The sequence below is a fragment of the Mirounga angustirostris genome, unplaced genomic scaffold, assembly GCF_029215605.1.
Source record: "Mirounga angustirostris isolate CCGP_5_RB_7025 unplaced genomic scaffold, mMirAng1.0.hap1 SCAF_3, whole genome shotgun sequence".
Lineage (NCBI taxonomy): Eukaryota > Metazoa > Chordata > Mammalia > Carnivora > Phocidae > Mirounga > Mirounga angustirostris.
In genome coordinates this window covers 150,143,498-150,157,690 of record NW_026991711.1, presented here as the reverse complement: position 1 = coordinate 150,157,690, position 14,193 = coordinate 150,143,498, and the positions used below count along the sequence as shown (strand labels likewise).

The 14,193-nt window shown below is 37.8% G+C and overlaps 1 protein-coding gene across 14 annotated transcripts in view; it reads right to left on the bottom strand.

Moving 5' to 3' along the window:
* Positions 1–14,193, bottom strand: part of GULP1 (GULP PTB domain containing engulfment adaptor 1) — a 275,824-nt gene that overhangs the window by 220,582 nt on the left and 41,049 nt on the right. The window lies entirely within an intron of this gene.

The window sequence follows — 14,193 nt, the reverse complement described above, 5'->3', positions numbered from 1 at the left end:
CATGTGAAGACACAGCACAAGGCAGCCACAGGTAAGACAGGAAAGAGGGCTCGCTCCAGAGACCAAATTTGTTAACACCTTGATCTTGGATTTTCTAGCTTCCAGAATTATGAAAAATAAATGTCTCTTGTTTAAGCCACCCAATCTGTGGCACCTTGATATAGTGGCTTGAGCAGACTAATACAGAAAGGAAGAAGTATAACTATCTCTGTACATAGGTGACAAGATCTTGTATATAGAAAATCCAATGGAAACCACCAAAAACCTCTGAGAACTAATAAGCAGTTTCATTACGGTAAATATGCAAAAATCAATCAGTCAGAAGATCTGACTAATGGAAAGACATGCCATGCTTCTATACTGGAATCTCCCAAAATGATCTACAAATTATATGAAATTCCAGCTGGGTTTTTTTGTAGAAATTGAGAAGCTGATACCAAAATTCATACAGAAATATAAGAATCCCAGAACAGCCAAAACAATTTTGCAAAAGAAGAAAAAAGTTAAGAAGACTCACATTTTCCAATTTCAAAATTTACTACAAAGCTACAATAATTAAGGCAGTGTGGTGCTGACATGAGGCTAGACATACAGATCAATGGAGTAAAACAGAAAGTCCAGAAATGAATCCTATATTTACAGTCAATTGATTTTCTGCAAAGATGCCAAGACAAATAAAGGGGAAAAGAATAGTCTTTTCAAAAAACAGGGCTGGTAAAACCGGCTATCTCTATGCAAAAGAATACATTATAGACTTTAATGTAACACTTAAAACTATAAAACCATTAGAAGAAAACACAGAAGTAAATTTTTGTGACCTTAATTTTGACAACAGTTTTCTAGATACGACACCAAAAGTGAAAGTAATAAAAAATACATACACACATACACACACACACACATTTGTTTTCATCAAAATTAAAAACTCTTAGTCTTCAAAGGACAACTTCCAGAAAGTGAAAAAACAACCTACAAAATGGCAGAAAATATTTGCAAAAATACATCTGATAAGAGAACTCAATTAAAAACTGGGCAAAGAATCTGAATAGACATTTCTCCAAAGAAGATATACAAATGATCAATAAACACTTAAAAATATGCTCAATATCGTTAGCCATCAGAGAAATGCAAATCAAAGACACAAAGAGATACCTCTACACACCCACAGGTTAAAATAAACAAGAGAGACATTAAGAAGTGTTGGCAAACATGAAGAGAAACTGGAACCCCATAAATGGCTGTAAATTGGTGCAGAACCTTTGGGGAAAGTTTGTCAGGTCTTCAAAATACTAAACATACAGTTACCATATGACCCAGTTATTCCACTCTGAGGTATGTGTCCCCCGAAATTTAAAACACAGGTCCACAAAAAGGTTTGTACACAAATGTTCACAGCGGCATTATTTAAAATAGACAAAAAAAAAAAAAAAAAGGAAACAACCTAAATGCTCATCGACAGACAAATGCACAAATGGATTGTGTCACATTAGAATGACGCATATGTAGAGCCTTCGTTTTCTTCAAATGTGGAAGTTTCAAAAAACCACAAAATTTGGAATGCATTCTGCATTAATTTACTTTTTAAGATGAAATGTGAATAAGTTTTCTTTTTTAGCAGATTTTAAAACTTGTCTTTTTGGTTTATCAGAAAGTTTTGTTAATTTTCATCACTACTGAGAAAAGTATATTAATTTTCAGTATTTGCAAAATTGGTTCATACTTAGGCAACTGCTGCTTTAGATTATTTACTGTTATATTACCACTGAGGAAGCTGGGTGATGGGTACACGGTACTTCTATTTTTGCAACTCTTATGACTCTATTATAAGTATTTTCAAAATAAAATTTTGGGAAAAAAACATCATAACTCCTCTTTATCACTATTAAGTATTCTGATGTTCTGCTGGCTTGCTTCAGATATGGCTGGAAAACAACTTTAAGACTAGGCCTTTATCTAAAACTTCCTCCTTTTACCCACCTAAATGAGACGAGAACTGATGCTTACAAAAATGTTTAATCTACATTAACCATTGAATAACACCAGCAACATACTACATTCAAATCATGGAGCAAGATTCATGGCACACTCCAGCAATCACTGAATGGATTCCATGTTTCCCTGGGGCTGTTAGTTGATAAAGGCAGCCTTCGGGCTAGTGCTTGCTGCAAGTCAAGAGGTACACATTTAGGGCACCAGCCTGGCTCAGTCGGTGGAGTGTGCAACTCTTGATCTCAGGGTTGTAAGTTTGAGCCCCATGTTGGGTGTAGAGATTACTTAAATACAGAATCTTAAAAAAAAAAAAAAAATTACATGTTTAATCAGATAACTTTGTGTCATTGTGGCTATAATACATTAAGTATTAAAAGCAGATTACTGCCTAATATTGTGGTTAGCACTTTTCTTAGACATATCTTAAAATAATGGAGAAACAGTTATATGACATTGATATATCCCGTATCAATGGTTTCACTAAAATAAGTATCCTGAAGAACAAGTTTGTCAATTATTCTATAAATTCATCATGAATTAGTCAAACGTTTCATGATAAATCACTTCTATATTAAATTTTACTTCCTTTGATACTTAATTGTATCTAGAATATTTCCAAAGGAAAAACATATACTAGCTCCAGTTGATAATAAGTTCCAAAATTCACTTCAGTAGATAATGTCTAATAAACAGTAGATAATATCTGTTTTCATTCTCTAATCATAAACCCTGTGAGAAGAACCAATCACTGATCAGACACTGAAATTACACATGTGCCAATTTTAAAAACGAACATATTACATTAGTCCACTAACTTTTTTGAGAGTATTTAGACAACCATATAATGTAATGCATTGTTTCTGATTGTGAAACTAATTTAAAAAAAAAAAAAAGGCTATTAGATTAAAGTAGCTCTAATGCCATGACAGCCTACCTAAGCAGACCAAAATCCAGGCCTGTAAATGCCTCAACATAAGGAAATCAAAAGGCTAAGGACAACCAATCAGAAACAGCCAAGGGGGTTTTAAGCTATAGCCAATCAGTAATCAGTCATTTCCTTACTTTGTTTCTGCCTTTTTTCTATAAAAGTATCTCCCCAGCTCCTGATGGAGTGCTCCCAATCACTTTTTTTTAAAAGATTTATTTATTTGCGGGGGGAGAGGGGCAGAGGGAGGGAATCTTCAAGCAGACTCCCTGTGGAGCCCGGAGCCATCTTAGGGCTGGATCCCACCACCCATGAGATCATGACCTGAGCCAAAACCGAGAGTCAGATGCTCAACCAACTCAGCCACCCATGTGCCCCCTAATCACGTCTGGCTTGCCACTGCTTGATTAGAATCAATTTTTGCTCAAATAAAGTCTTGAATTTTTAAATATGCCTCAGTTTACCTTTTAAATGACAATTTGTTGTGTTAGCGGCTGTAAGAGCCACAGAAGGAAAAAAAGAAAACTCTCATGTAAAGAGCCTAACAAAGCTGTACAGCATTACACAGGGGCGCAGAGCATCCTGTGTCAGTTCACCTGGGTTTGAGCTGTGACTCTTGCCACTTACCAGTCCTGTACACTTGGGTAAGTTACTTAACCTCTTTTCAATTTTATCAACCACAAACTCTGGGTAAAAGTAACCTTTACAGTATAGGATAGTAGTGGAGATAAAATTTTAAAAAACCTAAATGTATATTTTTTAATGTTGCGTCTGGTTCATAATAAGCCCTCAATATGTCAGCTATTATTAGCAACTTTTCCGAGCCTCAGTTTCCTTATTTATATCCCCATATCCCATTAACAATGCCTCCTCTGCCTATGGATCAGCTATGTTGTGACTCAAGAGCAGTAACACCTATTGATTTTATAAACTGTAAAGAACATGCTCTCCACAAATGTAAAACAGTCTTCAATATTATGATTTATCAAACACTCACTATGGAATATGAAGTTTATTGTTTAAAAAAAACCAAACTCTATAAACCTGTTCTTGCTTGGGTTTTTTTTAGACTCTAATAATTGCCCTCATTAGAATTTTGTATATACTTTAGTCTAACAGCCACTAAATGACTACTTTGATAAGCATTTGGCGGCATTAACTGACTCATCAGAAAGTCCATTTAACCTGGAGATTTCTGCAATGCCTTTGAAAGTTCTTTTGGGGCTCAAGCCAACCATCCCATTTTAACACAACCAATTATTACATGGATTTAACTCTACCCCAGATCGAGCCATATCATCTTAAGCAATAGAAGCCTGATAAAACACCACTAGCACTAGGGCCTATAAAACAGGGGTTATTTCTGTTTTCGGTGCCAAGGTTAAAAAGAAGCTCCGCTCTCCGTGATTCACACAGATTGGTGTATTAAATCATGGCTCTCAAAAAAATAGGTCCCATTAAAACTCTGCTAAAGAACGTGCTCAATGGAGGAATGAACCTTATTCACCTTATTCACATCATGTGCTATACGGTTTTAGAGCATAAATTTCAAAGAGGAAGAGTAAGACCTCATAGCTTTCTTCATATAACATCAGACAAGTGACCCAGCCAATACCTTCAAGTAATTATCAGGGGTATTGCTACAAATAAGAGTTTGAAAGAACAAGGAGGAACACTGTTTCAGCAAGAGGGAATAGGATGAAGATACATCAATTTTCTGTCTTCTTCTATAACTTCTACCCTCCTTTACTGGCTTCTTTCTCTTTCATTGGAAATAAAATCTTATCGCCACCCAAGCCCTTTCCATTCACAATTAACCTTCTCAAAGGAGTGGTCTGCCCACAATATTTGTATTTCCTCACTTCCCACATACTGCTCAAACCACAGCCTTCGTTTACCTTCAGCGTTCTACCCTGCTTTTTTTCCTCTTGAGATACTTCATCCTCTCCCGGTCTCCTGTGAGATCAAATAAATCAGCTGCGGGGTGGTGACGTTTCTTGGAGGGATTTGAGAACATCAGTGAAATAAAAAGGATCTTGAAAACCATTTTACAGCATTCCGCTGTGACAGCAGGGGCGATTGGCAAATAGTGCAAATTGCTCAGGAGAATGGTGTGATGCTAACAATTCAGGAAAATCGTCTTGCACCACTGAATGGAAAGGAGGAGGTACATCGGCTTCACAACCAGCACTACAAACACGTCATGAAAACAATGAAGACGGCAATTTTTCAAAACCCTACTTAGTAAACCAAGAGTGTATTTTGGGCAGAGCCTCAAGTACCTAATCTGAGGTTTTTGAAGAAAGCAGGTATTTATAAGCTTCGCTCAGAGTTTTGGCATAAAGTTTATTATTCATGAAAATAAGATCCTCATTGTTTTTATGACAAAGTTATACTTTTTTAAAAAGTATCTAACCTAATTTTGCAAGCTGTATCTATTCAAAGAAACTGACCTTAAACTAAATGTGTGCATATATACAAATATAAATGATATCATGCAATAAGCACTGCTTTAAACCATCCAAGAATGTCACATCTACATTTCAGCTCTGACTCACCATGCTCAAGCAAGACGCGGATGGCCACCCAGGAATAGACCACCCAAGAACAGCTACACAATGACATGACCCAGTCACAGAAATGATCTCTCACAACCTGAAATCAAGGCTGGAAATTTCTCTCCCCTTATCTCTCAGCCTGTGATATACAAATGCCAGGACTCAACAATTTCTCAACCCCATAAAACAAACAGGCGCTCACTTTATCATGAATCCTTCGACTATTTTGTCCTTCAAAGGTGGCTCAAATCTAATTTTCTCTGTAAATCCTTTCTCCTTGAATCTTATGTGAGCCTTTGCAGCACTTTTAAAGCTCCATTCGACAAATAGGGTTTTCAAAGCAGAATTCTACTTAACCAGTTCACCACTCACCAGGCTGACTGACAGTCCCATTAAAGTGTAAACCATACCAACTGGTGTTCATAGCTAACTGAGAGCTTACAGCTACTAGAACCTGCCCACATATATTTTTAAGCAGTTCTGTTCCCACCAATTCTCTTGTGTGCTCATTGGAATGAAAACTGTTGGCTACCTAACAAGCACCCATTCCTCATTCTTCCTTCCTAATAAAACCACAGTTTAGTCAAGTAGTCACTCCCCACTGTCACATTATAGGTTGACAATAAGGCTATGAAAGACTGAGATGAAATTATTACGGTTTGGAAAAAATTTGCACTTAAGTGGCATCTAGGTGTCCCTACATTCTCCCTCCCATTTGATAAAGTAATATTGGGACGACCTGTAATGGGTGTTATTTACAAAAGAAAGTCTTTGTATAACTCCAGTGAGCAGACTCACACTCAAAGGAAAGGTCTTACATGAAAAGTTTGACAAATCAATACATTTGTATAAGCTGTAAGTTAAAACTGTTTAAGTGCATATGCATCTTTTTTGTAATTATTCTCCTTTAGCCATCTTTTCCTGATCCCTTACCAACAATGCTTCCAGTTATTGTTCAGTTAGCATCTCCTCCTTAGTATGACACTAAACTGTTTCAAAACAAATCTATTATTTCTAAGTTCCGGTCAAAAATACATATTGAGGGCGCCTGGGTGGCTCAGTTGGTTAAGCGACTGCCTTCGGCTCAGGTCATGATCCTGGAGTCCCTAGATCGATTCCCGCATTGGGCTCCCTGCTCGGCAGGGAGCCTGCTTCTGCCTCTGACCCTCCCCCCTCTCATGTGCTCTCTCTTTCTCATTCTCTCTGTCTCAAATAAATAAATAAAATCTTAAAAAAAAAATACATATTGATTGCTTTAAAAGTGTAAGAGCACCTCTCATCCCTGATTCCCTCCTTTTTTTATCTCTGAAAGTTTGCTTAAAATTTGATGTCCACATATCTTCATGAAGTACCCTCCCCCCCCCTTCAGGGCTCATAACACTCGGCATGTGGTGGTCATCTCCATTTCTCTAGAATTTTTCTTTTTTTTCTGTTCTACTCTGCAGAGGTGCAGAACATATAAAATGCTGAGAATGGAATCCAGATTTCTTAATGCCCATTTTAGTGTATCTTTGGCTTCTCTCTCTTAGATGCCCCCAATTTTGGTCAATCATCAAATATCACTGTTATCTTCTTTGCTGTGTCAATCTTTTGAATTCGTTATCTCCTCACTGAATCTAGTGCTAACATTCTGGTCATGATGGTAAGTGCTTCGGGATGAGAATCAGGAGATCTCACTGAAATATTAAATATCTTTTTACCATTTAGAATCTCTTAAAAGTAATTTCAAATATCAAAGTTTCAAGTAATGAGTAACTAAAGGTGCATATGCAATAGTATATCCTGGGAATAACTGAAAGAGGATGATCAGCATATATTTTTACTTAGTGAGCCAGCAAAAAGAAAATGAAATTTAAGTCTAAAATCATCATGAGATATCCTTTATCTTAGGTAATATATATAAAATAACATTTGCATATAAAATATACTTAAAACGAAGTAATCTGTGAACTAAAATGGACTGAAACCAATGTTGCACTGTTCTTGTACTATATTACCTGTTTCTTTACTCTAAGTGTTCAAAATATATAGCAGGTCAAATAGTGGCCCCCCAAAAGATATGTCCAAATCCTAACCTCAAAGCACCTGTGAATGTGATTATTAAAAGGGTCTTTGTAGATATAATTAGTTAAGTTAAAAATCCCAGATGATATCATCCTGGATTTCGGGTGGGCCCTAAAGCCAATGACCAGCATCCTTATAAAAGAAAGGAGAGGAGATCTGATACACAGATGGACACAGGGAGAAAACCATGTGAAGGTGAGGCAGAGACTACAAGCCAAAGATAGCCAGCTGCCACCAGAAGCTAGGAAAGAAACATGAAATCATTTCCCCTCAGAGCTTCTAGAAGGAATCCACCCAGCAAACGCACTGATTTTGGACGTCTGGCTGCAAGAAGTATGAGAAAATAAATTTCTGTTGTTTTAAGCCAGAGTGTATGGTATTTGTTATGGCAGTCCTGGGAAACACAATATATGATTATTTATATGCATTTATAATTTTCATTTAAATCCTTTCCACTTCCAAAAGTGGACTTTTTTGGACTATTATAATAGAAACCTCATGTAAATCTGCTCATATAGCTGAATAAAACTGCATACAGAAAAAAGTATGAAAACAAAACAAAACAAAACAAAACAAAAGCCTGACTTGAAATAATTGCTGAGGTCATAGAGTTAGGCAATTTCTATTCTTAGTTCTATCGTTTTTTTTAGTCATATGAACTTGGCCAAGATATTTAACCTCTGAGCCAAATGACTTACCTCATCTGTATAACAAAAGATAATGGTACTCTTTTATTATGTAGTTGTGAGCAAGAAATATGATAATTTATGATAAAAATTTTGCACATTTCTAGGCATACAGTAAACTCTGATTTTGTTGCACCATTTCCCACGGGACTACCCTCTAAAGGCAACCCATCTTCTCTTTTGGCCTCCATGACCGTACATGATCCTGATACAAAAAGCAACTATGCAAATCTGTCCAGTTCTTTCTAGGTTAAGCAATACTGAGTGACACTTGCAAAAAATCCTTCTCTAATTAATACTCAACATGTGAACAGTATTTCTGCCTACAGTCCACGCTGGAACACTCGAGCATTCATCTCCGGATCAAATCCTAATCCTACAAATGAAGCATTTATTCTTTTATTTATGTATTCCTTTTATAAATAAGGGCACTAAAGTTCAGAGAAGCCTAGTGAATTGCCTATGTCATAGCGTTATATTAATCCAATATACAATGGTGTCTTTTTAGCTTTTCATTATGAAAAAAAAATCAAACATGTATAAAGTAAACAGAATAATACAATAAACCATCATGTACCCATTACCTGGCTAAAATGTTTCTTTGGAAGATTTACTTTCAATTTCCCATAATGTCCCTACTGAGACAACAAATGACATCTCCACCCATAATATATAACTTAAAATGTGCACCGTGTCTTAAGAAAGAAGAGGGAAAAGTGACAATCAGGAAAGACATTCCATAAAGAGAATCTTTCACCCAAAGCATTCTGTTTCTAAACTATAAAGACAAAGATATATCCCTAGGTGATAACACTCAAGTTACCAGAAATGTTCACCAAAAATGTACTGACAAAGCATGAACTAAGTAGGAAATCTCTGAAAATTCACTGGCAAAAGTAAATATGCATAAGCCTAATGGTTACATCTGACAGAAAGACACTTTTGAGTCAAAAATCTACTTTTCAATTGATATTCAAAGCAAACTACTCTTAAAAGTGTCTACTGGTATCACAGGAGATAAGATCTTTAAATAAGAAAAATGGGGTGCTTCATTCTCTCCTCTGCATAACAATGAACAATTTCCATTAAAGTAAACAAGTGAATATTTCCAAGAATCAAGCACCATTTTTACCTACACACATGTTGGAAGAGGGACTTTCTTTGCTAGGAGTCATCATGAAGAGCACTGCATCCAACTGACATGTCAATAAAAAAAGAAAACAAATTGTTATAGATATAAGAATAGCTTCTAACAAATAAAACTGGCAGGAGTTAGTAAAGATTCAGAACTTCAATACAGAGTGGAAAGATGGCCAGAGAGGCAGAAAATGGAAAGCCATTTTAGAGAAGTAGCTAATTTTTAACAACTCTTCCAAGACCAGCTTGGCGCGCGTATGGAACAGATGGGGGTGGTGAAAATTCTAAGCATATTTTCACCTTACTTTTGTACAGCAATTAAGAACCATTTAAAATTCAGAAGCCCTTTCTCAAATGCAGCACAGTGGACCTCATAAATGGCTAGTTACCCGTTTTATTGAAAGAATAACTGAACAGACACTACAAATGCATATATGCTTAGGATTGTGGTTAATAATTAAATACTTGCTTAGCTTTACTGACAAGGGGGCTCTTGGTGAGAGAGAAGTTGTCCAGGGCAATGTAATCCTTATCAATGAGGTATCAGGGAGCCTGGAGAGATCTAAAGTCTAGTGAAGAAGGTAGTATCTTTGGGGCGCCTGGGTGGCTTAGTTGGCTAAGCGTCTGCCTTCAGCTCAGGTCATGATCAGGCTCCTTGCTCAGCGGGGAGTCTACTTCTCCCTCTCCCTGCTTGTGCGCTTGCACCCTTTCTCTCTGACAAATAAATAAAATCTTTAAAAAAAAAAAAAAGTAGTATCTTTGTACTAGATCCTGCTCTTGAAGTTAAGGGGATCGATAAGAGGTTTCCAGAAGAATATAATGGAATGATTAGTCCAACTTCCCATGAGTGCACAGAATAAAATAGCAGGCTTCTCTAACAGAGACAAGTTTACAGATACTAACTTTACAAATAAAAATATGGAAAACAGGGTTTTGAAATAAGCAGTGTTTATATCTCCAGGTCATTTTTGGCCACTAATTAGCCCAGGAACTTAGAGTTGGAATCAATCTCATTGATCTAATGCTTCTCAGACATAGGTAGTAAATCTCCCTGACCCTTACTTGCAAGTTCAGGGCACTGACACAGAGTTCTTAATCGCAAACACTGAAATGTGCTCTAGTTAATTTAAATAAAAAGAAATGTCTAGAAGGATATGAGAGATCCACAGAAACTCCATGATGGCCAGAAAATGAAGCTACACAGTCAGAAACAGCACAAAAATAACAGCGCAGGGCTGGTTCGGTGTGCTCAACACGGCCACCAGCACCAGGCACTCTCACCGAAGTCCCTTAGGCTAACCGGGATCTGGGCACCAGCTGCAATAGTAGAAACTGGGCTGTAGGTGCGCCTATAGATGAAATATATCTGCCCACCTCATTGCTAGAAGAGATTCCATGCTGCAGGTTTCTTGGCACTAGGTTCCAATTCAAAGTCTTACCTGGGTGGATCTGACAGAGCCTGGCTCCTAGGCATGGGTCCTATGCAAGTTTCTGGCCTCTACTCTGGGACATTACTAACAAGGAAGGATTTTCCCAACTACATGAAAAGTGAAGACATTGGAAGGAAACATCAAAGATGTCGAAGGTATCAAAGATCTGAAAACATCATCATGGATTCCTCTGGGGTATCTGTACGCTGGCGTTTGAGAAACGGTGTCTACCATTTATTCCAACTTCATGACCTGGACCTACCAGCCTCTACTCTCACCCCCTCAACTCTTCCCACCGGCCACACTGGTCTCAGTGGTCCCTCCAACAGGCAGAGCTTCTGCAGCTTCAGGATTTTTGGCCCGGAGCCTCGCTCTGCCTAGGACTCTCCACCTCCAAATCTATTCATGGCTGATTCCTGCTTTACTTTTCAGTTCTCAACTTAAATGTCACTTCCTGAGGAAAGACTTCTCAGACCACCCTCTCCATGGATGGCCTCACACCTAACTCCAGCCACATTCTTCCTCATCACCCCGTTCTATTTGCTTCACTATTGGATTTCATTTTACTTATTTATTTTCAGTCTCAATCACCATAATGTAAGCTCTGTGGGACTGTGGATTTTCTTTTTTTTAAGATTTTATTTATTTATTTATTTGAGAGAGAGAAAGAGAGCGAGCGAGCAAGCAGGGGAAGACTCTGAGTGCAGAGCCTGACACGGGTTTCGATCTCAGGACTCTGAGATCATGACCTGAGCTGAAATCAAGAGTTGGATGCTTAACTGACTGAGCCACCCAGGTGCCCCAGGACTGTGGCTCTTGTCTGTTCTTTTTGCTGCTGTGTCTTCAGCACTTATATTAGCCTTCCAAATATTTGTTGCATAACGAATGAATTGCTGATATAGTTTAATAGGTCTATTTTATAAATGTAGAGATGGGAAGAAAAGAAGTTCAGTGATTTAAAGATTTTTTTTTTTTTTTTTTTTTTTTGAGACAGAGAGAATGAGAGAGAGAGCACACGAGAGGGGGGAGGGTCAGAGGCAGAAGCAGGCTCCCTGCCGAGCAGGGAGCCCGATGCGGGAATCAATCCAGGGACTCCAGGATCATGACCTGAGCCGAAGGCAGTCGCTTAACTAACTGAGCCACCCAGGCGCCCGAGAAGTTCAGTGATTTATATATGACTTTGATTCCCAGCCTTACAATTTCCACCAAGAGAAAGGTGGGAGCTGCTTCTTAAAGAAAGGGAGGCAGCAGGGAAGGCAGAAGAACACGATTAGGAAAAGAGCATGAGCTCTATAATCATATATTTCTGAGTCCGAATCTGTTCTCCAAATCTAACATAGGCCTCATAAGCTTTTCAGAGGATGAAATGTGACCACATATGTATATTACACATATATGTTATTTCTGTAACACCCGACATATAGGGGCATTTCACAACTGGAAGCTATAAAAATTATTGTTCATTTATGAGTAATGATCCATGTCTGAGTTCACATTATCTTAATTATATGCTAAGAGACACGTACCTTTAACATAATCTAAATCAGAGTCCTCACGTATAAAATGAGAATGTTAATTCTTTCAAGCAACTAAAATGCACTGGCAATCTGCTATTTGCCAGGCACAAGTTATGCACAGGTGGAAGTCTCTAAATTTCTTCCTAGCTATTAATGCTAAGAGCATTTCAATCTCTGATTGCCATCTCCAAATATTATCTTGCCACTGTAAACTAAGGGCAAAAATAGGCTATTGTTTCCATGTATTTCATTTACTTCAAAGCATTTATTGAATAAACATTATTGAAAAATAACCCTTGCCTTCAAGACAAACAAAAAGAAAATTAGCAAGAACATGAACACAGGATGCTTTATGAATCCAGAAGAATGGTAACTAACTTAGACTGTAAATTAGAAAAGGCTTTTTAGAAGAAGTGATTCTGAGCAGAATCCTAGCTAAAGGATGAGGAGAAATTTACCAGGAGTAGAAGGAAGGGTCAGACATGCCCAGCAGAGAAAACAGCACCCTCAAAATCCCCACGGAGAAATGAAGCATGGCACCTCCAAGAAACCGAAAAGTTAAGGTAGAGTAAGGTCTCAACAGTCCCAAGAATAGAGAATTTTAAAAAAGGGTCTATCCCCCACCCCCTTCAAGAGTGCTAACGCTACAAATGACTAGTTTCCCTTAATTACTTTGCTTTTCTCAAGAAAGAGAAAGAAACTATTCATAATTGTGGTATCTCCTTAGTCCGGTACTAATTCTTAGTTTTGGATTAGGATTTGTAATATTTAAAAAATATATATGCATGTGTACTAAAAAGTATATTTTCATCAAAGCTCAGTTTCATGTTATTTTTTTTTAATTCCCTTTATTAGCAACTTTTCATAAAGGTATTGTCCTTTATGGCCTGGAATGCCTTCAAGTCACCTTCCTTGGGCAATTTTCACTTAATTCCTGTAAGCAGCGTTTTTCATTTCCTCCCGTAAAGTGACAGCACTTTCTTCATTACTTCCATTATAGCTCTTAGCAAATTGCCTTTTAATAAGTTTCTCTCTTGCAAGACTGAGCTTCTGGAGGGAAGGTTTTGATCTCTGTATCCCAAACATGATCTTTTTTTTTCTTTCTAATAAACATTTTTAATTTTAGAAGAGCTTTAGCTCTATAGAAGAGTTGCAAAGGCAGTACAAATAGTTCCCTAGGGATCTTTTTAAAATTCAGATTCTGACAGGTCTGGGAAAATCCTGATATTCTGGATTTCTAACAAGCTTCTACCTCATGAAAATGCAACTGGTACAGGGACCATGATTTGATAAGGTATGAGTGTCGGACAAACCAGGACAAAGATTCTCAATCCTGGTTTCCAAAGGGAATCACTTGGGAAAGGTTTTTGTTTTAAAATCCCAATGCCAGAACCCACCCCCAGCTATTCTAATCTAATTCATCTGCATAAACCCGGGAATCTGTATTTCTTTTCTTTTTTTTTTTAAAGATTTTATTTATTTATTTATTTGAGAGAGAGAATGACAGAGAGAGAGAGAGAGCACATGAGATGGGGGAGGGTCAGAGGGAGAAGCAGACTCCCCGCCGAGCAGGGAGCCGATGCGGGACTCGATCCTGGGACTCCAGGATCATGACCTGAGTCGAAGGCAGTCGCTTAACCAACTGAGCCACCCAGGCGCCCGGGAATCTGTATTTCAAAAAACCTTTTCAAGTGATTCCAAGGTGCAGCCAGAGTGGAAAACCACTTGTCCTGGCAGGCTGTCTGTCACACACTCCTATCCTAACAGGCTCTCCATTTCCTTCTCTGTAAAACAGAAATAATTACGAGTATTTGATTTGGGGTAAAATGAAACAGTGAGAGTCAGCATCAAACTCAGCGCTTACTAAATTTTAGGCACTTAAAAAGG